Source organism: Xiphophorus hellerii, chromosome 18 (assembly GCF_003331165.1).
Source record: "Xiphophorus hellerii strain 12219 chromosome 18, Xiphophorus_hellerii-4.1, whole genome shotgun sequence".
Lineage (NCBI taxonomy): Eukaryota > Metazoa > Chordata > Actinopteri > Cyprinodontiformes > Poeciliidae > Xiphophorus > Xiphophorus hellerii.
Genome location: NC_045689.1, coordinates 34786081 through 34813765, shown reverse-complemented (window position 1 = coordinate 34813765; position 27685 = coordinate 34786081). Strand labels below are relative to the sequence as shown.

The window sequence follows — 27685 nt, the reverse complement described above, 5'->3', positions numbered from 1 at the left end:
AATCACTTACTCCTCTCCAGAGATCTCAGACAAAGAAATTAAGACAAATACTGCAGTTTAACTCACAAAATAATCCTTAAAAAACTCAGTTTCCAAAACTTCGAGACTTCTCAGTGTTTGTCTCAGAATCGTTTCAGGCCTCCTATCGCTCTAACTGGAGAAATTCATCCCCACAGCAGAGAGACAAGACTCGGAGCCATGGGCCCCCGGTGGGCTAACATGGTCCAATTGACCTTTTGACCTTTTCCTTAGCACTTTTACATCAACTATAATAGAGATCCCAATCTCTGCGCTACTTCTTATTTCAACAACTTAAGAGATCGCAATCTCTGCTTTTTTCTTATATAAATATCTCAGGCCACACAGAGAAATCTGTTATTTCTCTCACTGGAGAATTCCGTCGCTTTTAATTCGGGGAAGGTTCGGAATCACCTCCTGACCTGCTTTACAGAGATCGCAATCTCTCTTCGCAGATTCAGCTGGCTTAATATTAAACTCAAGGCCTCTTGCCGTATATAACAAATCGTGATATGTATTAATTAATCAGCTCACAAAAGTGCCTGCTCAGAGGAGCTTCACCAGGCTTGCTGAAATGCGGTAACTTATAACGCTGAATGAAAATTCCTAGTGTTACACATCGCCAAAAAGGGCGTGAAGCCAGATTGACAAAGGTGCTTATTTTAAGGGTTGTTTATGTTTCCAGAATGTAAAAGGTACCTATGAGCCTTGAAGTTTAGACAACACGGCCTTGCGCAAGGCATCACTTGTCAATGAGCAGGGAAGAACCGCATCCTTTTTAGCTCTCCAGACTGCCACCAGACAAGAATCAGTTCTGTAATTTAATAAGTAAAAGAGATAAATATCTTACCTCACTTTGTGTGTCTGGGCCCGGATCCTTGACCTGCGGACCAGCCTGGAGAGAGACACCTTCCTGAATCGGCTCAATCAGCACGTCGAGGTCACCATTTTATTGTAGAATCTATAGGTGTCTAAACTCATAGAATATATAAATAAGGATTTACACAAGACTCGGAACTCCTTCTGCTCAAAGTCGAACGAGAAGAGATTTAATGCACATCTGCTGAACCACAAAACATCACATACACTTCGTTACAGTAATCCAAAATCTCTTGACTTCTACCTCTGATATCAGTTTTTTATGGAGTTCCAGCTCTACTGGTGTGTATTGGGAAGCCTCGACCAATGGCATTACTTTCCTCCATTTACGTAGTTCATTTGGCTCCATCTTACACTGGATGTGTATTGGAAGTTCCTTTGGAATATTCAGACCTCTTAACTTCACATCTGCTCCGTTTCAAAAGTGCTATTAGTCAAATTGTTTGTTCCTTATCTGATCAAACAGAGGTTCCTTCCCACGTCTTGAGCTCCGGCCCAGTTCCTTTGCTGGCGAGCAGGGGAATGTCTGGCGCCAGAACTTTCTTGCACAACAGCTTAAACTAACAACTTTCCTCTCTTTAATAATTGTTATTCGACATCTCTCCAAATCTGAATTCCTTCCTGACTTCTAGGTCAGATTGACCTAGTCCATTTGACACAATACATTTCTTTTAGGTTAAAACATATCTTAGTCCGAACCAACCAAACAACATAATTTTTAACTATTAATATAATTATATTCCTCTACAATCCGCCTGTTGAGCTCCTGCTCCATTTTTCTCATTCATTAATTCTCATTAATACTTAATACTAATACTAATTCCCAGATACTTAAACTCCTCCACTTGGGGCAGGACATCCTCCCCGACCTGGAGAAGGCTCTCTACTCTTTTCTGGCTCAAGATCATGGCCTCAGATTTGGAGGCACTGATCCCCATCCTGGCCGCCTCACACTCGGCTGTGAAACACTCCAGTGAGAGCTGCAGATCACAATCTGATGAAGCCAGTAGGATCACATCATCTGCAAAAAGCAGAGGTGCCATACTAAGGCCACCAAAATGGATCCAATCAACACCTTGTCATGGTGTTGATAAAATAATTCCATTATTTTATGGAATTTCTGTCCATAAAAGTAATTACCAGAATCTGTGACAAAGGGCAGACTTGTTTTCAGTGAGAGTACAATTCTCACTGGAAACAAGCCTGACTTACTGCTGGCAATGTGAACAGACTCTGATACCGGTCATACAGGGACCTAACAGCCCATATCAAAGGGCTCCGTATCCAATACTCCCCCAGGGACATGGCCGAACAGCTTCTCCAAGTCCACAAATCACGTGGATTGGTTGGGCGAACTCCCATACACCCTTCAGAAACCTGCTGAGAGTGTAGATCTGGTCCAGTGTTCCACGACCAGGATGAAAGCCACACTGCACTTCTATCCAATAGAGGCTTAAGAGTGTGACCTAATTATGGAGAAACTATAACCCATATGTATTTTTTTCTTTTTGTTTTAAGAACAAGACTCATTAAGTCCTTTTAATTTTTCACCAATAAAAATACTGGAAGAGCTATATTACTTTACCTAATGACTTTAAAATCCTGAATAAATATCATATTCCTGTTTTGTGTATGTGTGGACATTTAACACATAAAACACCAATTTTCTAATACATCTAAAAAATACATGAAGTTTCAGGATGTTACCACCAGGTGGCAGTGATGGATCAGAATGGAACAGCCTTCTACAGGTGTGCCCTTCAATTTCCAACTAGTGAATGCTAACATTAAAGATTTGTTTTTCAGATCTGTTTTCTCTCTTTTAGGTACACAGGTCATTGAAGAAGAGCAGCAGCAGCTGGTGATGATGATAATGTGTCATCGATTGATGTTCTGTGAACCCTAAAAGTGTTTTATTCTCTCTCTCTGCAGGTTCATACAGGGAAAGAGAAGCTCTGACTGATATGTGTTAAACAGAAGTAATATAATGCCTGTTTGGTAGGAAAGGTACATTCTATGCACCAGACTGCTCTTACAAAATATGACCTGCAGGTGCGTGGGTGTGTGTGTGTGTGTGTGTGTGTTTGTTTGTAATACCTTGTGGGGACCATTTTCCTGACACATACTACGTTGTGGGGACCCACTACTCCTTGTGGGACCGAAGCCTGGTCCCCACAAGGGGAAACGTTGTGTTTGGGCCCGGGGTTAGGTTTGGGACTAAGGTGTGAATTGAGTTTTGGTTAGGGTTAGGGCTAAGTATGTAATGGTAAGGGTTAGGACCAGATAAGGGTAAGGTTTAGGCAGTATAAATGAATGGAAGTCAATGTAAACTCCCCACAAAGATAGCCACACAAACATGTGTGTGGGTGCATGTGTGTGTAGTGTGCATTGATCTCATATTTTATACTCCGTTTCCTATTGTAGAAACTGCACAAGCCCCGACTTGTGTGAGGGTGCAGGTAATGTTCAGTAGATGAGTTTCAGTTCAGGTTCTGAATACCTTCTCCTGCTGCTTAGGGCAAAAGATGCTCAGAAATGTTTTATTTCATTTATTAGCTCAGAGATTGTATTTTCCACAGCTATTCTGCTGTTTCTGATTTCTGACTATTTAACAAGGAAATTCTCTTTAACAAGTAATGCAATAAAAGTTTGCCCATTTGGGTGGAAGCATTAACCAGAAATGATTGAGTTCTTGCACAAACAGCTTAGTGAATTATATGTCTATCGCAGCTTTCTAGGTCAAGAAAAGCAAGGTAAGAAAATTAATGTGTTAAATAAACAATCTAACCTCACAGTGTCACACCCTCTGAATAATGGGTGTGGTCAAGTTCAAGTTTAACATTTACTTGTCATAAGCACAGTGAAAACACATTTATTTGTAAAATAAAAAACTTACTTTGCAAGAAAGAGACTTAAAAAGAAACTTAGAAACATATTATCTTCAAGTACCACATATAAGAATATATATAGAAATTTAGTCAAATAATGCAAATGTAAAATAGAAACAGGGGCACTCCTTGTTTAACTGTTAACTTTTTATTATTACTTTTCTTCTTTCCGTTTTCTCCTTTTCTATATGAACAGAGCAGAGGATGAAAAGACGACAACCTGCTTTTCTGTCCCCTGCCGGGAAGTTATTACAAGGTGGAGACAATTCTGAGCTGGGCTGATGTTTAACTTAGATAAACTGAAAATAAAAAAACATCTGGCACAGTTGCTGCTCAGAAAACTGAAAAGGGAAGTTCCATCACTTCCTGAACATGGCCACCTCACAAAGATAAAGCCTTAAGATAACAGTGTCTTGCAGAAAGTATTAGCACCTGTTGATCTTTTAGCAATTTACCACCTTACAACCACAAACTGTAGTTTTCTTCTTTTTTGTTTAGAGAAGCCATCAAGAGTTCTGGTTACAGTTAGTAACAAGCCTTTTAGGAGACAAAGCAAGCAACAGCAAGCATGGTGTATAAGGGAAGGTGTTCCTATCATATTCCACAGTTTGGAGAAATATGGTTAGGGTATCATCATGTTGTGGGTGCAGAGGACTAGGAACTGGGATTAAACTCCTGAAACACTGTCAGAGTGGGTGTTGTTGGACCTGAGTATTCTGGACTGAAACCCCACATGTTGATTTTTTTTTTTTACTAGCCCCGGATACCTTAAAGCAGATATTGTATATATATATATATATATATATATATATATATATATATATATATATATATATATATATATATATATATATATATATATAGATACAGTACAGACCAAAAGTTTGGACACACTTTCTCATTGAATTCAATGAGAAGGTGTGTCCAAACTTTTGGTCTGTACTGTATATATATAGAATGTGTATTAAACCTCTGAAGACCACTGGAATTATATATATGTTTACTCCTTTTGTTTCTGTGTCATGTAGTCCTTTTTTGGGCTTTGTGGCAAAAATACCTGGCAGTTTGCTATCAGGCCTCATCATAGCAAAGTGGATGTGTTTACAAATGTATACACATTTGTAATTAGCCAAAAATTTGTTTTGGCTAATTACAGTTCAAGCTCTACTGGTGTGTATTGGGAAGCTTTGACCAATGGCGCTACTGACTACATTTGCATATCAATTCTGGGTCCGTTTTACACTGGATATGTATTAGGAAGTTCCGAGAATTAGGGTTTGACCTCCTGGAATTAAATCTGCTCCATCAGAAGAACTATTAGTCAAGTTGTTTGTTCCTTATCTGTCCAAACAAAGAAAAAAAAAATATATATATATATATATACACTGCTCAAAAAAATAAAGGGAACACTTAAACAGGTGTTTAACAGTTAAAGTGTTCCCTTTATTTTTTTGAGCAGTATAGTTGTATTCCTCTACAAATTACTGCCTGACAGCTCACATAAAGGCATAGTTCAGCAAAACAGGAAGTCCCAAGATGCATTTCTTGCCCCATCTTGGCAAAACACTCATCGATTTTAAGCACTGCCCTCTGGTGGGCAAGATGTGAAACATTAGAGACCAATGATATTTAATAAGATGTGTTGCACATTTTTTAAATGTGCAAAACAATGTTGATAAGAAATAAAATCACATAAACAAAACAAGATCTCTTAATAGCATTGGCGTAGTAAATTCACACCTTACATCTTATACCTTCAACAGGATAGTCACTCATCCAAAATGGAAAATATAAATTCACTACCTGGCTACATACAAATAAAATATGACTTAAAAGAATGAATAAATTAATTTGTAGTTTAATGCCTAGAAATTGGGCCTTTGTCTCTTTAAAAATTCCATCTCTTTCTGGAAGTCATCACAACATCACTCCTCCATTAACCTGTTAACATAGTGTTGTAGTACTCATCACTGGTCTTGGTCTTGAGACCACTGTTTGATTGTGTCGTCTCAGTCTCACGCGTTGAAGATTCTGGATCTTATTTCAAGACCAGACAAACCACAACTGTAAAAATGTCATTAAATTGCCAGCATATTGTCCAGTTTACTTGTCAATATCCCTGTTTTCACTGGATACAACATACCAATCCAAATCCAAAGACAGAGTGAGAACAGTCATGGTGTGCTCCTTCTGCTTGGTTACTTTTTGATTGTTGCTACTTTGTCGGTTCTCAGTTGAGCGTTGTTTACCATTAATGCATTGCCTTAATTGCTTTGTTTAATGGTGCAGATAGTGGTTGTTTCTCTTGTTAAGGGTCCGTGTATATTCAGGCAGTTTGTTTTTTTGTTTGAAATAAAGAATGAAAAAGAAAGATAGACTCATGTTTTTGTTTATTAAACCAAAGCGACTAGAACATTCTGCCAGTCATTCAAACCCTATCGTTTTTTGTGTAAGTTTGTTCTTTCTGCATAGCAGCATACCGGTTGTAATCCATTATGTCATGAACAAGCATGCAGAAAAGAATGTTTATCCAAAATATGCAATAAAATGTATCTATTTCTAAGTAGGAAGTGTCTGAAATAATGTGACAATGTTAGATTATTAAAATTTTAACTGAATAAATGTTTACGGAAGAGGATTAGGGCCACGGAAAAAGTCATATTCTGACTTTTTTCTCAGAGTTCTGACTTTAATCTAAAATAATAATCTTGCACGTCAGTTGGCGCTAGATGTTATGGGGCCTTAATCCTCCACCACGGTTTACCACCTCATAATTTTTCACACTTTTATCAGTGCAGTATGACTGTCCAATAAGAAATGAAAACCTTTGCTCCCTTCATGAGACAATTTGCTTGTAAATGATTGGTCTCACTGACTAAACGTAATGAACAACTTTTGAGTTGATTTTTTCCATTATTCCTTTGTTCTGGATTTATAAACAACAAACGTTAAAAGAATTAGAAGACGACGTTAGGAGGAGGAAGAGGATCACTGGGAGATTCTGGGAAGCTGCATCCAAACCTTTAGGTGTGGCCTCTCCTCCTGAAGAGCCGCCTGTATGAAACAATAAAAAATAAATATTTTCAGAAAAGTTCACACAATCGAAAGGAAGAGTATATTTCACACATACAGAAAACATAATATTATGGTGTATACAATGTAAATATTTCACACCCGAATGTATACTTTTATATTGAAGGGGAGAAGGTGAGATGAGAAGACACCAACAATTTTACTGCATTCTACTTTTGGTTTTGAGTAGAAGACAGAGAATAAAACAAGACTCAAATTGTATTTTCGTCATTTTCTGCTGACTTCCACATTGGTGACCCCAAACATCTGCAAACATCTGAACATGTTTTTTAATGAGAACTCGCCAGATGCTGCCGCTGCTTTTCTGCCAGTTGTGGTTTTGGATCCGGTTTCTTGCCAGGCGGCCGTTACCGCCGCTTCTGTTTTTGCTGCCGTTACCAAGCTTCCAGAGTTCTCCCAGCACGATCCAGCACCATGGTACCAGCATGTGGAAGCCCAGTTCCATCTGCATGGGATAACCACAGAAACAGATGTGTAAAAAAGAAGGAAACATCTCCCAAGTACTTCCATGTAGTTTCTGCGTTGGATTCCGTTTCCACCCGCAGTCTGATGGGTCTGCTCAAGGAGCAGATAATCTGTTTCAGCTCTACCAACTGTCAGACGCAGAGCGGGCCGATCGCTTGCTCTCTCTGAATGGCTTGGGGGATCACAAGCCCTCCGAGTTGATGGAGAACATGATGGCATTACTTGGCTCGGGAGATGTTTTCTTCCTTTTTACGCATCTGTTTCTGTGCCAGCTTCCTCCACTTTGTTGGCACCATGTTGGCCAGCTTGCCGCTGATCCGGGCAAAGGATTATCACTCCCTGGTTTAAGAAGCGGACCGAATTTTGTTGGCTTCCAGACACTGCAGTTTGAATGCACTTCTACCAGGTGTGACTCACGTAGAGTTGGAGCCTGTTGATGCCGTGCCGGCCCATCTTTAATGGTTCCCACGTTTTCTGATACCGTGGCAAAGCATGGGGTGGAACATTGTATACCTACTGTCGATCCACCAGTTTTTGTGCGAGCGTGCCGCCTAGACACCGCTAAGTTAGCAATAGCGAAAAAAGAGTTTGCAACCATGGAGCGTCTTGGCATTATACGATGCTTCATAGGTCCCTGGGCATCTCCATTGCACATAGTTCCCAAAGCAGACGGGGGATGGCGAGCCTCTGGGGATTTTCGGCACCTTAACAACGCAACCCAATACCTCGCATTCAGGACTTTTCTGCCCGCCTGGCTGGAGCAACCGTTTTCTCTAAGGTGGACTTGGTGTGAGGTTACCATCAGGTTCCAGTGGATCTCTTAGATGTACCCAAAACCGCAGTTATCATGCCTTTTGGTCTTTATGAGTTTTTAAGGATTCCCTTCGGTCTTAGTTGTTTGTTAGACCCAGTGAACATGACCTGATCGTGAACCCAGCTAAATGCCAGTTTGGACTGCCTGATGTTGAGTTCCTGGGACACAAAGTGTCTTCTCAAGGGGCGGTTCCCCTACCTGCGAAGGTTGAAGCAGTTTCCGCTCTTTCCCACCCTCCCTCAGTGAAGCCCCTGCAGGAGTTTTTGGGGATGGTAAACTTTTATAACCTTTTCATCCCACAGGCAGCTCACCTCATGCACCTCTTGTATGAAGCACTTAGAGGCAAAAAAGGGGACCAGCAGATGGAGTGGACCTCCGAGAGGGTGCATGCATTTGATGATGCCAAAAGACCTTGGCTAATGCTACGCTTTTGGCCCATCTATTTCCAGTGGCTCTAACAACTGATGCCTTTGAATATGCAGTTGGGGCAGTTTGTGAGCAATGGGTGGATGGTGCCTGGCAACCCATCGCTTTTTTTTAGCAAGAAACTCCGAAATGCCGAAAAAAAATATAGCACCTTCGATAGTGAACTGCTTGCGCTTTTTCTGGCAACATGATATTTCCGCTTCATGTTGGAGGGCAGGGACTTAACTGCTTTTGTTTACCACAAGCCTCTCACTTATACTATGGCAAAAGTTTCTGAACTGTGGTCGGCTCGTCAGCAACGGCATTTGTCTGCCATTTCAGAATTCACCACTGACATTCAGCATGTGGCTGGCAAGAATAATCTGGTGGCTGACTGTCTGTCCAGAGCAAAGGTTTGCTTCTGTACATTTAGGTGTGGACTACCTCACCATGGCCACAGACCAACTGACTGACCAGGATATTATGGCTTTTAAAGTGGCTGTATCCAGTTTGCATTTAGAGGAGTTCTCCTTTCATGAGTGTGGCGCAACCCTTCTTTGCGATTTCTCGACTGCCAAACCTCGGCCTTTGGTCCCTACTACTTGGCTTCGGTGGGCATCAAAAACCCATTGACGCATTGGAGGCGGAGAGAAACTTAAAGTGTGAATGAAACATAAACCAGAGGTGCGATTTTATTTTGAAAGGAGAGCGCTGTAACTTGTGCTGTCGCGCACATTAAAATTGAGTGCAGGCTGACTTTACTGCCATTTCCAAAGAGGCGGCTAGTTTTACTGCATTGATAGATGGGGATTCAGATGCTGGCTGTCGGCTTCTATCTAACACTTCTGAGAATGCTGACACTATTGTAGGAGCATTAACAATGTTATTTAAAATATTCATTGCCTCTGTGAGTCGCTGCCGCTCAGCTATTTTTCTGTCCATGAAAACCCGCCTTCTCCTGCCTGGGGTCCAATCAGAAACTGAACTATTAAGTTAACTTCCATTGCAAACAAACTCTATGAGTTTGATAGTATGTGTGAGAGAGTTTGATTGGGTGTGTGAGAGAGTTTGTAACCTCTCATAGGAAGAGGTTAAGGCTGCACAGAGGACTGTGTCTTTCCTCCATCTTAGACCTCCACACAGAATGATGCAGGAGGAAGGTGCTCCTCATCATGAAAGACCCCACCCATCCTGCACACAGGATGGGTATAAATTATATTTACACACACACATTTACACACTTACCCTATTCATATCTATATATCACATATCTCACTTTATTATTTTTATTTTCTATTTGTGTATTAAATTCCTTAATTTGGGACCTGAGTCCAAATTTCATACCACAAACAAGCAAAGGTGGTATGACAATAAAAAATCCTTGAATCATTGTTTCAGTTGTTCTGCAGTTTTCTGGAAGTTTGTTCCAGATTTGTGATACATAGAAGCTGAATGCTGCTTCTCCTCGTTTGGTTCTGGTTCTGGATGCTGAGCAGAACCAGAAGAGCAAAACACAATCAAATGGACAATTTTTTTATTGATATATACTGTATACAGTACAGACCAAAAGTTTGGACACACCTTTTAATTCAATGAGTTTCCTTTATTTTCATGACTATTGACATTGTAGATTCACACTGAAGGCATCAAAACTATGAATAACACATGTGAAAATATGCACTAAACAAAAAAGTGTAAAACAACTGAAAATACCCCTTATATTGTAGTTTCTTCAAAGTAGCAACCTTTTGCTGCGATTACTGCTTTGCACACACTCTGCATTTTCTTGATGAGCTTCAACAGGTAGTCACCTGAAATGGTTTTCACTTCATAGGTGTGCCCTGTCAGGTTAATAAGTGGGATTTCTTGCCTTATAAATAGTCATGAAAATAAAGAAAACCCATTGAATTAGAAGGTGTGTCCAAACTTTTGGTCTGTACTGTATAAAGCTAATTTTCTGTGGCCACTCACAGAAAACTAATTTCAACGTAAGCAACGTGTTGTTGTGAATCCTCCTGATGAACACCAGAGCACATTGAGTTCATCAACTTTGATCATTTTATTTGTTAGTGCCTTTCAATACAATTCAGGCAATTTTATTAGCATAGCATAATTTCACAGACTATTCAAAGCAAATAGTCTTGCTTTCCTTTCACTTCACAATGATGAAAAAAGCACACACACAAAAAATGACAGTGACATGGTAACTGGTTTTGACCGTAACAGTTAGTACAGTAATCTCAAAGTTTTTGTATTTTTCACAATAGTTTATAGTTAAGGACTGACTGAAAAATAAAAACAGTTTCAAATTAAATTTAATAATAGAAAATATTTTGATGGATGTAACATCAGTTTTGTTTCAGGACTGATGACTTTCAGCATGAAAAGTGAACTTGCACAGCATGCTTGTGTTACTATTTGTGTTTCTGATATTCTATTTTAATTGCATAAAATTATTCATAAATGACAAAAAGTACAAATTTTACCAAAATATATCTCTAAAACTACATATGTCACTGCCTATCAGGGAGACATTACCTCCATCTGTTCTCCAAAGGCACTTTGAAGATGTCCTTAATTTTTTTCTGTCTTAACAAATGACACAAACAATGACTGCTATCCTTAGTGCACAATGATGAACCTTTCACCTTCTCTCACTTCCTTACTATTCTACACCAGGAGCAGCTATTCTAACCTATTTCTACCTCTACTGGTTGTAAGTGAGTTTGAACCCCCTGACAGTTCAGGCTGGTTCTGTAGGATTAAAAAAGGTCTTAAACTCTTAATTATATTTCATAGATAAGAAATAATACTTAGAGACGAGTCCTTTTGCTGCAGGCCATGGCGGGTGGAGATTTATTACACTGTTCCACAGATCATCTTACAGCTTCATCAGTACAAAGTCAAAATCTCAAAAATCTTCCCAAAATCTCCCCAAAATCTCAAACTCTTCTTGGAGTCAACCTGTTTTTATATAATCTCACTTTCACTGGTCTGAGCTGGCAAGTTTTAACCAATAATATTACAGCTCGTGTCTTGCATGTTTGACGTAGGTCTCTTGGCTGCCCATGTATTGAATGTATATTGGGCCATTTCTGGGAGTATTCAACCTTTTTGACCTCTAATCTGCTCTGAATTATCAGTGCCAAATAAGCCAATTATTATTCTTATCTATCCAAACAGTTTATTTCCCAGACATTCTTTCAGTCTCACTTCGGCTTTGCACTCAAGGGAAAGTTGGGAGGCTAAGTCAAATTGACCTTTTATGGCGCTAGATTTCCTCAGTAAAAAACAACTCCATAAGAAGTATTTCCGCTCTTACAGTTCGCAGGACTGAAGGCTGGCCAGCTCTGTTTTCAGTCTCTACAAGCATGCAGATGTCCCTGCCACAAAGAGAGCATGAGGGGAGAAAACAAGAGAAGAACGTGAGGAAGGTTTGTTTGCTCTGCAGGTCCGGGCTCGCTTCAGATCGGCATGCAGACACAGGCTGATCATAGCAGGAGCCGATCATGCGGCAGTAGCCCTGGAAGGAAAAGCGTCTTTTTAGCACTCAATGCCACTGGCTTGCTCCTTGGTTTTCCTCAGTCTGCATGCTGAAGAGTCTCAAGGCAAAACTGGAACTCACCTGAACCCTAAAGCTGTCATCAGTGTAACAGAGGACCATGGTTTCAATTAAGAGATAGAAGAAGAATTTTATGAAACTATGAGATTTAAGTCATTCACACACATGCTCACACATTAACTTAGCTCCCCAGTTTCAGCCTGTTTCCACCCCTTCAGCATACTGGCTGTAGTTATCGTACTGTGTGTCATCAATTTTCCTGATTCCACTGTTGGGGTAGTAAATTAGAAGTGACAGGCTGTCACAGAGACATGACCACAAAGACCTTCTGGGCGATGAAGGGGCTTGACTTCAGGATGACTGAAGGTCAAAGCAGTTAGCGCCTCTGAGGATCACCCTGTCACAAAAGACAAGCATTTGTTTTGATTTCAACCATTTTCTGAGCAATTTGTTTTGTATTCATAGAAAGTAATTCTAAATCAGCATTAACTCCAAAACCAAGATACAGCCACATGTTTACATACATTTAACCCAAACAATTTCTGCTTGAATAATGTAGAAAAGCCCAGATGACAAAGTCATGGCGCTATTCCAGATAGCGCAATAAGTGAAACAACATTGAAACAATGTCAGGCAGAAACATTGAATATACGTTGAAGTCTGACATTGAAACAAAATTGAAAGGGACTCACATGTTAAATCAATGTTAGGGTTTCAACCATAACTGACACCATATCAATGTTGATTCAACAATCATCTGAATGTAGATCTGCATTTGCGTTGCTTTTATATTGAATCAAAGTTAAGGAATAACTATTGATTCATGTACACATTTTAGTCTGATATGTCTACATCATAACATATCATTAAAAGTTTCTTCACTGATGTTAAACACACCATTTTACTGGCAGACGATGGGTATTATATCGTTCATAATTATCTTGTATTACCATATTTCCAAAAATGTGTTTACAAGCTTAAAAATGACAACATGGCATTAATATAACATTTTATTTAAGAAAACAGGGATAGATCTGTAAACATATTTGACTCCGTTTTGACTGTCAGAACAACATGGAAGAACAGCATTGTGCTGTATGAACCAGGGAAACAGTATGCGTTGGGGTAACCCAAGTTTCACTCTGGTTGGCGTCATGTTGGTTCCTTTATGCCTCACTCTCTCTCTGGTGTGTAATGTAGCCACTTCTTGACTGTTTCGCTGTAGCCCTTATCAGTCAGCTTTGGGTCACACTGCTCAGCAGCAGCTGAAAAATACAGAAATAAGAGAAAGGAAGGTGCTGGTTAGAAAGATGACAAACATGAGAAAGTTTTGAAAGACATTGAAATATTAAGCAGTGTACTGGTTATAACAAACACAAACCATACGGTTCCCGATGTACACTGAGTCAAATTAATAAGGACACACTAATGAATATTCATGAATATTGACCTTAATGTTAGTTGACATATACAATTACATTTACCTATCAAGCTGCAGCATAGTGTAGCATTTATGATGCTGCACTCATGTTAAAATGAGGGAATCAATATTTAAAATAAAGCGATGTTTATCAGAAGACCTACAGATAAAACTCAGGGAGGATCAGGGTTGTATTTAACATACCAGAGACAGAAAAATAGAGCAAAAGGTGATTTGTATTGTAGTTGGAAAAATTATTTACAATATATACCGGATAAACTTCCATCAAATAACTGGTTCAATCTTCCACTAACCACAAAAATTTCCAAATAAGTTGATAATTAAATTCATTCAAAAATGCCCATATGCTGATAAAGATCCCGCACCAGTAGTAATAGTCCAGTTCAGTTTCACCAGTTACCAATCCAAGAATCAACAGACTGAATCAGTGGTTAGCAGGTTTAGATCAGTGGTTCATCAGCCTTATATGTTTTAGATGTTTTCCTTCTGCCACACCTGGATTGAAACTGGGGTGATTAACAGCCTTTCTGCAGGACTTGATGACTGCAGAAGAGCTCATGCAATCATCTAACTCAGCTGTTCGGGAATAGATGCACATCTAAGGATATCAGTAAGCACATCATAATGAAAAATGAAAAACAAGTAATTTAAAACAATTTGAAGCCCATCTGCAACCACATGCTCTCCCAGACCAGACAACAGGCCCTGTGGAGAATCATCCGTTCTCCATGCTGAGTTTTTGATGTATGAGGTTAATGTAGAATATTGACTGTGCACACAGCAATATTTGGCTTTTACAGATGCCGTAGTTCTGGCTTTGTGCATGTGCACATGGGATAAGCGTTGTCATTCATTCTGGCGCTTGGGTTTGCTTTCACGCGTTACTGCTCTGTATGCTATGCAGTTATTATTAAACCAAGATATCAGCAAAATCAACGGGACTCTTTATTACCACAACACACAACAGTTAAAGAAGAGTCAGTGAGGTGAATTCATGAATTTCATTTATTAATACCAAAACACAGCTGGTCCATTATGACCTACCACCTTTAAGAGATAACAGACAAAATGGTATCCCTGAAGAGTTTTTGATCTCCTTTGTTAGCCTCTATCTAAGTTACACCCTAAAAGAGGGCGTTCCCTAGCGTGTCATCCCTTACCCCTAGCTGATAAAAAAATACAAAGGGAGACATGACCTCAATTATTAAAAATATCTGGTTTGCCCCAAAATAACCAGGATTACAATAGACACAAAACAATGCAGTCAATTTTCAATTAACACATTTAAGATAAAAGGAATATTGCCAAACTTACCACAAAACTAGTTATGGGTCCGGCAACACCAATGCGTCGGCGCATGCGTCAAGCCCATAGACAAAACCCCGTGTCGGTGCGCATGTTACTTTCAGCAAGTCACGTGACCGATACAGGAACTGTTTCGAAATGACACTGGCGCACCTTATGAGGAAACAAATCTGTCAATGGGATGCATTTGCCCAAAGAATTCTTGATCTTTTACAGTACAGTGTCAACTATGGAGCAGCCTCAAGGCAAACGAAAGGTTTTGTTGTTTGAGACCATTTTGATCTTACATAAAAAAATAAGGTATTGTTATAATGTTATAAAAATAAGGTTAGGTTATCACTTTGTTGTTGTTTCGTCCGGTTCTTTTCAGTTTCTACTTGATCCATCTGAATCCAAATTCAGCTGAAATTGACTCCTAGTTTACTTTCATATTATGTTCTGCAGATTAAGTGTCACATATGTTTGACAGAACTGTTTTATTTAAATAAATTCACCTCCTCAATGCTGAGGCATTATAGGGCCAGGCATCAGAATGAAGTCCCAGATACACCTGGATAAACTCAGGTATACAGCCATTCTACAAATTACTCAGTTGCTTTTTATAAATTATTTCATATAAATGTATTGTTTACTTCATTTTTTTCCACAGCAGAAGGAGTTGTGTCAAAATAGCGTAACAGACTAAATTTCAAAATGTTGGAAAAGCTTCTTTTTTTTTTAATGAAAATTTGTGAACCGCCCCCGCCCCCAAGCCAAAAGCATCCTCATTCCAAACACGTTCACTTAAATTTTCACTTTATGGTACAACTTGTAGATGTTTTTGTGTCAACACATCACGCTCGAACAGTCGGTAATAATTTTTATGGACAAGTAAGAAAATGTACAGAAAGGAATTACAACCCACTATCCTGAACAGTGCTTAATTTAAAATGTGATAACCCCCGCTAAATAATAAAATGCTCTCACCCAGAGCTCAGAAGAGGAGAGGAGGAAAAGTAATGCGACAAACAGCATACATTGATCAGATATTGACATTCCATTCATTAGATTTCAACCACAAAACAACATTGATTCAATGTCATCTTTTCAACATTGGTTACTTGGCTAGAATTGTATGATTGTATGATGGTGGATCCACCATCATTTGTCGACCTCAACCAAAAATCAACTATTCTGAGTACAATTCAACGTTGAATTACCATTGCGTGCTATCTGGGATCTTAACTGTCAAGTTTTGGATTTGAGAATATGGAAAATGTCACTGTCCGTCAAAGCTAAAATTCGTCTATGCTGGTTCCTTATGTGACGTAATAAAAAATTTCCACAGAAATCTGAACCAGAGATCTAAGTCTGGTTCAGAAGCACAACTTTCATCTGTTGAAACAATTAAAACAACAATAGACAAGTGTAATTCTTCATTGCTGGATTAGATTCCGTGTCCCAGAGAGACACGTCTTGGTGGAAAATGTGCATGTTGTCCTTAGAACAAAGAATAAAGACAATGTGAAAATGCTGGCTGAACCCAAGAGTACCATCCTGGGAAAATGAGTCACTCAGTAAGGAACAATCCAGAATTCAAAAAGCCAGATTGCTGTTTGCAAAAGTTCTCAAGGACAGACGTTTTCAGGGATTAAACGTTTGCCTGATGAAAGTAAAATTGAAATGTTTGGCCTCAATAAACATTGTCACTCAAACAATGGGGAAACTTGTGAACCTGAAAATACTATCTACTATCAAGCTACTATGAAGTAGCACCAAGGTGTGTGGATATATTGCTGCAGGAGGGACTGGTGCACCTTACAAAGTAGATGGCATGACGAGGAAAAAACATATGTAAAAGAAATTTACAGCAGAAGTTGAAGCCAGCGCATGAAGGGGTCTTTTGAATGGACAACAATCATGAACACACTGTCTAATTAGCTACAATTTGGCAATAGTTCAAGTGTATGCAAACTTCTGAATTTAAAGAAAGTTGTGAAAAATTCTTCAAAAGCTTCTTTTTCTTATTATTAGAATAATTTTGGTAATCCTAATTTAGTTCCAACAGGAAAGGTAAGGTAAAGGTAATTTTATTTATATTGCACATTTTCAGCAACAAGGCAATACAAAGTGCTTTACATGACTTAAAAGAAATACCAACAAAATAATGAACCAAAGGAAAGAGCAAAAGAAGAAGAAGAGAAAAGAAATCTAATAATGTTGATCCAAAGTATATAAACTAGATACTCCTATTCAGGAGTTTTTAGTATCTAGTTGGACTTTCTAAGTATGCTCTAAATTTGTAAAAGTTCTCTACAGTTTCTAAGTAATAATAAAAACGAAATGTTCCTGTTCTCTAAGATTTTTTTCTGGATTCTAAGTTCATTCTAATTCCTTTTCTGGGTTGTAATAATAGAAGTCTCTTTGCATAATTATCTAAAATGTTCTGTCTGATCTAATGTCAGAGTGAGCATTAGTCACACACTGCCACTGTAACTTCATACTAAACATGACACAAAACTCAATGTAAAGAACGTGTGTTTGAGTCTACTACAAGGTGTAACAGCAAGCCTATTAACTGATGTGTTACCTCAGGGTATGTGTTTGAAGTGAAAGTAAAATCTTATTTGCCCTCTTTAAACAATTTCACAATCCAGGTAAAAGTCTCAATTGGCATCTGAAAGGTTTTGAACATATTGCAAAACACACTGAAAGGAGGAAATCCAAAAAATGAGCTAGGTTTTATCTGAACCTTTATTTAAATCCAGACAGTTTGAGCCTGATAGACCAATTCAAATAGATTAGAACTAGCTCTATGAGTGGGAACAATGCATCTTGTTCACTGTGTTCCCCACCTCTCACTAACTGACTGTTGAAGGATGAGCTGGTGTAGAAAAAGGATTGGATGAATAATCTGAAGTATAACATCTACAATAGGCAACAGAGGGCATAAGTGGTGGTATTTCTACAAGCAGTCTCCAGAGCATCCAGCAGTCTGTCTACATTAGTGGTGTCCAAAGTCAGTCCTTGAGGGCAGGCATCCTGCATGTTTTAGTTCTCTCCCTGGTGGTGGTAACGACCTTTTCAGCTTGTCAGTGTTCGTCTTAGGCCTTCTATTGAGTCGTCATTGGATCCAATGATGGCTCCCTGCGTTAAACCAGAGAGAGAACTAAAACATGCAGGATGCCGACTCTCGAGGACCGACTTTGGGCACATTTCAGAGTTTTTTGAGTCATCCTTCTGTTAAGCTTATGCTAATATTGCAGAGGACTGCACAATTTTGTGACTTGATGCTCATTAGATCATTGTTGCTGGTTTAACTTGATCATTCATCTTCTTTTTTCCTGTTAATCAGGTTTTCCAGCACCATCTTCTCTCATTGCACTCAGTGGTGAAGATATATGCTTCAAATGGAATTCAGGTGACAGAAAGATATGAGGTTTGTTTTAAACGGTTTGGCTTTAAAGCAGTTCAGTATGTTTGTTGAATTGTCAGTCTGGAAGAGCACCTCAACCAGTATTTCATGTCTAAATTTTTTTAAGCCAGATTTTTTTCAAATTGAATCTAATATGCACACTCTAAATTACCAAATTTAGTTTTGCCACATTTTATTTCCTAAGTCAATGCGAATTGATCAGCGAATCGATAAAGAATTTAATCAACGTGATAGTGATAATGGAAGCGATATTGATAAATTCTTATCAATTCCCATCTCTAGCGCTGCACCAAGAGCCACTGAAGGAAATGACACAAAAGACTCTGAAGAAGACACAGGAGGCAACTTCCTTCATGAGATGGAAACAAAAATGGAGTGGTGAGAGAATAGGATTGCTTTTTTGTTGGCAGGAGGAATGGCTAGTAGGAGTTGTTTTTACCCTTTTCCCCTGCACTAGCCTGTGTCCTGCTTTTGGGGTGGTATCTGTTCTGCTTGGCGTTCACATATGCATTTGAACCGCACCAGAGTTCACTTCAGTTAAACTGAGACCGGAGATTGTAGGAGAGTTCATTTTTTAATCCACATAAGAGTTTGATTACACATTCACACCTTCACAAACAAAACAGATTTTCTCTGACAACAAACTAGAGTTTGATTGATTGAAGTGGAACCTGCCACCAAGGAGAAAGCTCCTTGGTGTCAGGACCCCGGGGGTGGATGAGATTAGTCCTGGGTTCCTTAAGGCTCTGGATGTTGCAGGGTTGTGTTGGCTGACGCGACTCTGCAATATTGCATGGACATCGGGGGCAGTTACCCTGGATTGGCAGACTGGGGTGGTGCCCCCTGTTCAAAAAGGGGGACCAGAGGGTGTGCTCCAATTAAAGGGGAGTCACACTCTTAAGCCTCCCTGGCAAGGTCTATTCAGGGGTCCTGGAGAGGAGGGTCCATCGGATAGTCAAACCTTGGATTAAGGAAGAGCAGTGTGGTTTTTGTCCTGGTCGTGGATCACTGGACCAGTTCTCCACCCTCAGATGGGTCCTGGAGGGTACATGGGATTTTGCCCAACCGGTCTACATGTGTTTTGTGGACTTGGAGAAGGCGTTCGACCGTGTCCTTGGGGGAGCCCTGTGGGAGGTTCTCCGGGAGTATGGGGTACCGAGCCCTTAGATACGGTACCTATCAGGTACCAGTGTCAGAGTCTGGTCCGCATTGCCGGGAGTAAGTCGCGCTCATGTCTGAGAGTTGGACTCTGCCAGGGCTGCCCCTTGTCACCAACTCGGTTCATTACTTTCATGGACAGAATATCTAGGCACAGCCAAGGTGTGAAGGGGATCAGTTTTGATGGCCTTAGGATCGCATCTCTGCTTTTTGCGGATGATGTGGTGGTATTGGCTTTATCAGGTCGTGATCTGTAGCTCTCGCTGGACCGGTTCGCAGCCGAGTGTGAAGCAGCCGGGATGAGGATCAGTGCCTCCAAATCTGAGGCCATGGTCTTGAGCCGGAAAAGGGTAGAGTGCCTTCTCCGGGTCGGGGGGTGTGTCCTGCCCCAAGTGGAGGAGTTCAAGTATCTCGGGATCTTGTTCACGAATGGGGGAAGAAGGGAGCGGGAGATCGACAGGCGGATTGGTGCAGCGTCTGCCGTCAAGTGGGCGCTGTACCGGTCCGTCGTGGTGAATAGAGAGCTGAGCCAAAAAGCAAAGCTCTCGATTTACCGGTCGATCTACGTTCCCACCCTCATCTATGGTCATGAGCTTTGGGTCATGACCAAAAGAACGAGATCGCGGATACAAGCGGCCGAAATGGGTTTTCTCCGTAGGGTGTCTGGGCTCTCCCTTAGAGATAGGGTGAGAAGCTTGATCATCCAGGAGGGACTCAGAGTAGAGCCACTGCTCCTTCACGTTGAGAGGAGCCAGTTGAGGTGGCCCAGGCATCTGGTGAGGATGCCTCCTGGACACGTCCCACCGGGAGGAGGCCTCGGGGAAGACCCAGGACACGCCGGAGAAACTATGTTTCTCAGCTGGCCTGGGAAAGCCTTGGGATACCCCCGGAAGAGCTGGAAGAAGTGGCCGGGGAGAGGGAAATCTGGGCCTCCCTTCTGAAGCTGCTACCCCTGTATCCTGACCCCAGATAAGCAGAAGAAAATGGATGGATGGAATAAAAAGGGCTAGTATGAATGGACCCTAAGTTTCTGGAATGGCCTTCACAAAGCTCTGAGCTCAGCCATGGTTAGCATTTGTGGACTATCTTAAGAAGTGAATCTTTAATAAGAACAATGCGGTTTCTGTAGACCATGTCTGTGAAGAAGAGTGCTCAAAGGTGCCAGCAGAATTACATCAGAGGCCTCACACATGTATTTTAGGTAGAACTTACTGAGGCACATTAGCCAAGTTTTAGTCTTGGCTTATGTATTTGCTTAAGATTCAAACATGTGGAATTGATTCTTTGCCTTCAGAAAAAGAATCAGTTCTTTTTCTGAAAAACTGATTCTTCAGAAATATATATATATATATATGTGTGCTATAATAATATTGTAATATACAATACAATATTATAACATTATTATAATATTGTATATAAATATTTATACAATATTTAGATATTGTATAAATACTCCTCAATGGAAAAAGAACAAGTAAAAGTAAGTAAGTAAAAGTCCTAATATTAGATGGTCTTTATGGTTATGTGGAGTTGAGTTAAACATCTGACCAAAATGTACACAAAATAACAATGATAAATTAAAACTCTAGTAAAACAAACCAAAAAATATTTTGGGTTCAATGTCCTCAGGAAAGAAGAAAGAAAACAAACATAAGAAACACACTTCCAGTATGAACCTCATTAGATATATTGACAAAATGTCACACATTGAAGCGTTAAAGGTGTGTTCAAAGGTGTCATTAGCCTCTGGCTATTTCTCTTCTCTTTGAACATACCAACCTGACCTGGCCTATTGCCTCTTACACTGGACCATGTATTGGCCTCCTCTGCTAAGGCCAATGCTATAAACACTACACGGCTATAACTAGAATCCCCACAGTTTGCAACATCACCTCAATTGGCTTCTGAAGCCAAGTAGAAATGATAAGCTGAGTTAAGCTTACTTGACGCTAAAGTAAGCTTAAGCATCAAGTAAGGTCTAATAATTTATTGTCTCTGAGACAATAAATTATTATTATTATTATTATTATTATTATTATTATTATTATTATTATTATTATACTGTTGCAAGCCTGAACTGTCCCCAGTTTTAGAAAACCTCTTTGCATCTGGATAAAGCAATTTTTGCATCCCTCACTGCACACATTCAAACTCCAGCAGCACACAGTTTCTAGTACCATAAAGAGCGTGTTAGGGACTTGTTGGAATTGCCTGAAATGAGAATACAAGTTTGAGGTTTTTTTTCTTTTGAGTTGCTTTCTCTCCTTAGCAAATTTTACTCATGGTATTCTCAACAGTTTTAATGAGATTTGTCTCGAGTCAAACATCAAATGTAGGAGCAGTGGCGCCATGTATGGGGGGAAAAGTTAAGACAATTCCAAAGGCTCCTGACCGACAGTTATAAAAATAGTTTTTTTTGTTTTTATTTTGTTCATAGACACAGAAAGAAAATTGGGGCCCTGTCAATTACAAAATTAATCATATTGTGCTTTTAAAAATAGTTTAGATGTTACCCCTCCCAGACCAAAAAGCCCACATCCATATTTGCACTGAACACCCCTCTGGATCTGCATGAAATGGTTTGTTCCTGCTTAGTTTGACAGCGACAGTGTTCAGCAGCAGTCAGTAGAAGACAAGAAAGACTGTGGCTGTTACTATGGCACTAAGAAAAATGATAAAGTCAGGTTTTCAAAAAAAAGAGAAAGAAAAAGACAAGAGTTCAATTTTCTCCAAGAGAGTTGAGTAGACTGTGTGAGATTACCAACCATTTAGCATAATTAGCTTAGCTCCAGTCTACTGTTTGCCTGCATTTCATTAGCATTTTGTAATGATTCACTAGAGGGACCCAGAAAATCAGCCACGACACAGGAGTGAGCAGTAAACTCAGATATGTATTAAAAGGCAGCTAAAACCGGGCACACAGGATCGTCAGCTGCAGCACTGCGAAAGGGGGGCGGAGAAGAGAGATCGGTGACTGGAGAAATAGCAACGAAGGGATCTGTTAGTGTGTGTGAAGGGAACACTAACCTGGCTTGGCGATCAGTTACAGTAGTGATCGGCTGAGGGAAAAGGACAAGAGCAGATGCCGCGCTGATGCAGGGCTCGGGAGGAAGTGCCTGGGGAGGGGAAGCGTTGATGCAGGTGTGGCAGCACGAGGGTATGAAGCTGTTATTTGCCCTTCAAAGCAGGGTAACCAGAGGGTGTCACAGCGCCACCTTGGGAATTGCGCCCAAGGAATAGGTAAGGTACGTAAGGTTCGTAACCACTGAGAACGAGACTTCATTCCACCACAAAATTCATTTTATTGTTCCATGTTTAAAAAAAACAGTAAAATTCAAAGAACCACAATAGGAAGGGAAGTGCACAGTACTGGGGCCTACCTGCAGAGGGAGGGCAGTCCAAATGTGGGAACTGGTTCCTAAAACAAATAAATCAAAATAAATCACCCCAAGCACTTGTGAACAGACACTCAATGGTGAAGAAATCCCAACACCGGTCACTCGCACAGCACACAGGTCCAGTTCCTCTGGATGCCCCCCCACCGCCTTCAGCTCTCAGCCTGGAGACAAAAGGGTGGGGTTAAACAAAGCAAATACAAAAAGCAAGAGACACTACAATTTAGACATGGGGTGCTAAAATGAGGTTACCCCTAACCTCCAAGGTATCCAGTCATTAAAATCAATGTTTTAATTAAGTAATCTAAAAACCCACAGACATTAAACGCAGCAAAGCCGGAGGCCACACAGAATAAGACAAAGTAAAAACAGAGCAGCAGAGTCTCCAGCGAGCTGCAACCGCTATGTCAGAGCTGGATGTCTCCACCTCAACCAGAGAGCCCTTCCAGCCCAACAGCAGGAGGAGCCACTTGCCAGTACATTCCTTTTTACGTTGCCAAGATGCACTGGGGAGGGTAAATTACACCCGCATCCCAATAACAGGAGACTTCAGGCAGCTTTGATTTTAGAGTTTTGAGTTTTGACCACTGCAAGTTAACCAAGCGACCCTCCCACTGAAGTGCGACCAAATGCAGGCATGAAGAAAGCAGGTGAGAGAGTCTGCCTGTATGCTCACACCCACTGAGCTAATTAGGTGCCAGGTGTCCTCAATCTTGGGGCAGGCTTCATCCTGCTACACAGGGCAGCTCACCAACCTGTGAAGCAGCAGAAAAACCAAATCTAGATCCGAGTTCTTAGTCAGACAGGCCGAGGTCATACACGATCGGGGCTGAGAGCAGAGTCCGTGGGAGTGGGCGAGAGCGGTGTAATTGAAACAGGCGTGGGTCGAGATCCAGAGAGGCGATCAGTAACAGTCCGACAAGGGCAAGGCAAAAGGGGCAGATCTGAGGGACAAAGCGTGGTAGTAACTTTGAGGGCGAGGAAGAAGTGCTGGAAAACTGCTTGCTGAAAGCGTTTGATAATCTGGCAGTGTGGTTGTGACTGAGAGAGGCTTAAGAAGGGAGACAATCAGGAAGCAACACAGGTGCGAGGAATAACGGAAATGAGGGACGTGACATGGATTGGCTCAACCAAAAAGCACAGAGTACAATGCGAACATCACAGTACCCTCTCCTCAAGGTCCGGCTCCTGAAGGACCACCAGGCTGGTCAGGGTGATCAGGATGGAAATTCCTGATGAGGACCTTGTCCACAATGTGGCGGGATGGAACCCATGAGCGCTCCTCTGGCCCATAACCCTCCCAGTCCACCAGGTAATGGGTGGCACGGCCCCACCTTCTGGACCGGAGTAGACGTCTCACAGTGTAGACAGGACCCCCAGCGAAGAATCGGGCGGGAGGAGGGGGTTTGGAGGGGGGAATGAATCTGGAAGTGGCGACAGGCTTGATGCGTGAGACATGGAAGGAGCAGGAGCTGGGATCCTGTGTCGGTTGGCTGACCTGGAATACATGGCAGACGTAGTTAAGAGAGCCCTGTTGGCCTTTCTCCATACTCTGAGGCACCTCCTGGCTGAGGCATGGGCAGAAGGAACCATGGCAGACTGCTCCTGCAAGGAGAAAATAGGTGGTTGGAAACCATAAACAGTGTGGAAGGGAGACAACCCAGTGACACTTGAGGCATGCTCTACCCAGGGCAGATTCTGTGCCCACTTGGTTTCATCTTGCTCACAGAGCATGCGAAGCTTGATCTCTACTTCTTGATTGAGACGCTCAGTTTGACCATCCGTCTGTGGATGGAAACCTGAAGAGAGGCTCACCTGAATTCCTAGCTGCCTACAAAACTCTTTCCAGAAACGAGATACGAATTGAGGACCACGGTCAGAGACAATGTCCACGGGAAGCCCACGAAGTCTGAACACCTCCCTGATGAGGATCTCACCCAATTCCTTGGAGGTAGGTAACTTCACTAGGGGAACCAGGTGAGTCATTTTGGAGAAGCGATCGACTATTGTGAGTATGGTAGTGTACCTGTTGGAGGTGGGTAACTCAGTGATGAAATCCATTGAAATATGTGACCAAGGCCGGTGGGGAACCAGGTAGAGGGTGAAGAAGCCCTGCTGGGGGTCAGCGTGAAGGCTTAGCCTGGGAGCAGACCTGGCAGGCAGAGACAAACTTCTTGATATCCTTGGCCATGTTCCTCCACCAGAAGCGTGACTGGACCACCTTTAGGGTTCCGATTACACCAGGGTGACAAAACAATTTAGATACATGGCAAAGCTTGAGTACCTCAGGAATAAGATGGTCAGGGACAAATAGACGGTGGAGAGGACAGCCTGGGGGGGCTTGTTGCTGTTGGTTGGCCTCCCTGACCCGGTTCTCGACCTCTAGACGGGTTACTGACAGCCCAACAGACTTCGGAAGAATAAATTCTTCTGAAGAAGTCACTGGTTCATTCAGGGGTTCATGAATCCTGGACAATGCATCAGGCTTCACATTTTTGGAGCCAGGTCTGTAGGACAAAGTGAACAGAAAACGAGAGAAAAAAAGAGCCCACCTGGTGTTGAGTCTTTTGACTGACTTGAGGTACTGGAGGTTCTTGTGGTCAGTCCACACTAGGAAGGGTTCCTTGGGGTTCTAGCCAATGTCTCCATTCCTCCAATGCTAGTTTAACAGCCAGCAACTCTCGGTCCCCCATGTCGTAGTTGCGCTCAGCCGAGGAGAGGCTTCTAGAAAAGAAGGTGCATGGATGAACCTTACCATGCTCATACCTCTGGCTAAGGATTGCGCCAACACCAGACTCTGAGGGGTCGACTTCCACAACGAACTGTCTACTCAGGTCGGGAGAATGGAGAACTGGTGCAGTAGAGAACAGGTGTTTGAGTCTTTGAAAAGCCTTGTCCGCCTTAAGGTTCCACTGAAAACGAGACTTGGGAGAGGTCAGAGCATGAAGGGGTGAGGCAATAGAACTGTAATTGTGAATGAACCGCTGATAGAAATTAGCAAAACCTAGGAACCTCTGGAGCTGCTTACGGTCTTGAGGAGTTGGCCAACTCAGCACAGTGGAAACCTTACGGTCCTCCATGGATAACTGGTTGGGGGAGACTAGAAAGCCTAAGAAGGAAGTCTGGGACACATAAAATTCACACTTCTCATGTTTAACAAACAGTTTATTCTGTAGTAAACGAAGAAGCACTGAACGAACATGGTTGATGTGTGAGGGAAGATCCTTAGAGAAAACCAGGATGTCATCTAGATAGACAAAAACATGAAGACCAATCATGTCCCTAAGGACATCATTCACGAGGGCCTGGAAGACTGCTGGTGCATTAGTTAACCCAAATGGCATCACTAAATATTCATAGTGCCCAGTATTGGTATTGAAGGCAGTCTTCCATTCGTCCCCCTCCCGAATACGCACCGGATGGTACGCATTCCTTAGATCTAGTTTAGTGAATATGGTAGAGCCTTGGATGCGTTCAAACGCAGTGTTTGTGAGTGGGAGGGGATAACGGTTCTTGATGGTGATGAAATTGAGTCCTCTGTAGTCGATGCAGGGGCGAAGTGAACCATCCTTCTTTCCTACAAAGAAAAATCCTGCACCTGCGGGGGATGAGGAAGGACAGATGATTCCTGCTTGGAGGGCCTCCTTTATGTAGTCTCGCATGGCTCGGTCTTCAGGGACTGAAAGTGGAAATAGACGACCCTTGGGTGCGCAGGTGCCAGGAAGCAGGTTGATGGCACAATCATAGGGGCGGTGTGGTGGCAGAGAGGTGGCACGATGTTTACTGAAAACCTCCTTGAGGTCATGGTAGTCCTTGGGGATCCCTGAAAGGTCAGGGTCCTGAATTGGGGGAGCCTGGGGGACTGGCCCAGGAAGATTGGCAGCTTGAAGACAGGTGGACAGGCAATGGGTGCTCCATCTGAGGACCAGACCATAGACCCAGTCAATATGTGGGTTGTGAAGTCTCAACCAGGTGGCACCAAGAATTACAGGGATGTTAGGCAAGTTGATGATCAGAAAAGAGATGGATTCCTGATGATTCCCTCCCACGATCAGTCGGACTGACTCTGTCTCCAGTTTGACCTGGTGTAAAACATGACCGTGAATAGCCTGGACCTCAGTCTTCCGAGTACTTTCTTTTAATTTCAAATGGAGTGAGCGGGCTAGCTTAGCATCCATAAATTCAGTGTTAGCTCCAGAATCAACAAAAGTCACTAGCGAGTGGAAGCGACCATGCATAGAAATCTGAGCATTAATGGTAATTAATGAAGATTTGGTTGTTGTGTGTTGTTTAAGTGGAGCACTACAGACTGAAGGAACTAACCTCTTGGAGGGGCATTGGCGGAGTTGATGGTCCTCAATGCCGCAGTAGAAACACAGGCCCTTCTTGAGCCTGCACTCCCTCTCCTCGGGTGTCAGCCTGGAGCGACCAATCTGCATTGGTTCTGGTTGGTCCTGGGGGGGAGAGAAGGTGGTTTGGGCAAAGGTTAGCCATTGTGAGCCTGGAGGGGACTCCCAAGGATATAGTCAGGTATAGTCGGTCAGAAGCCTTCTCTAGCCTTCTTTCATGCATTCGCTGGTCAATCCAGGATGCCATGGTTTCTAGGTCAGCCAAATCCTTAGGGGGGTCACGAGTTGAGAGTTCGTCTTTAATACTTTCACTCAGACCTTGATAAAAGGCGTCACACAAGGCTTCATCATTCCAATCACTGTCAGCAGAAAGGGTATGAAAGTCAATGATATATTTATTAATACGTCTCTTGCCCTGTTTGATTCTCCAGAGCCCTTGAGCTGCCTCTCTCTCAGGGAGGCAGGGATCAAAAACACGTGTTAGTTCTTTGGAGAAGT

The 27685-nt window shown here is 41.8% G+C and overlaps 2 long non-coding RNA genes across 2 annotated transcripts; one reads left to right on the top strand and one right to left on the bottom strand.

Annotated features, from left to right (window-relative positions):
* The first annotated feature begins 1721 nt into the window (after positions 1-1721).
* Positions 1722-25520, top strand: LOC116737498 (uncharacterized). Its single transcript, XR_004342836.1, has 3 exons — positions 1722-1903; positions 18278-18288; positions 25510-25520. It is a non-coding gene; the product is annotated as an uncharacterized LOC116737498 (long non-coding RNA).
* On the bottom strand, positions 13064-15170 carry LOC116737499 (uncharacterized). The gene is made up of 2 exons (XR_004342837.1): positions 14880-15170; positions 13064-13389 (listed from the first exon to the last, which is right to left on the bottom strand). It is a non-coding gene; the product is annotated as an uncharacterized LOC116737499 (long non-coding RNA).
* Positions 25521-27685: the final 2165 nt, after the last annotated feature.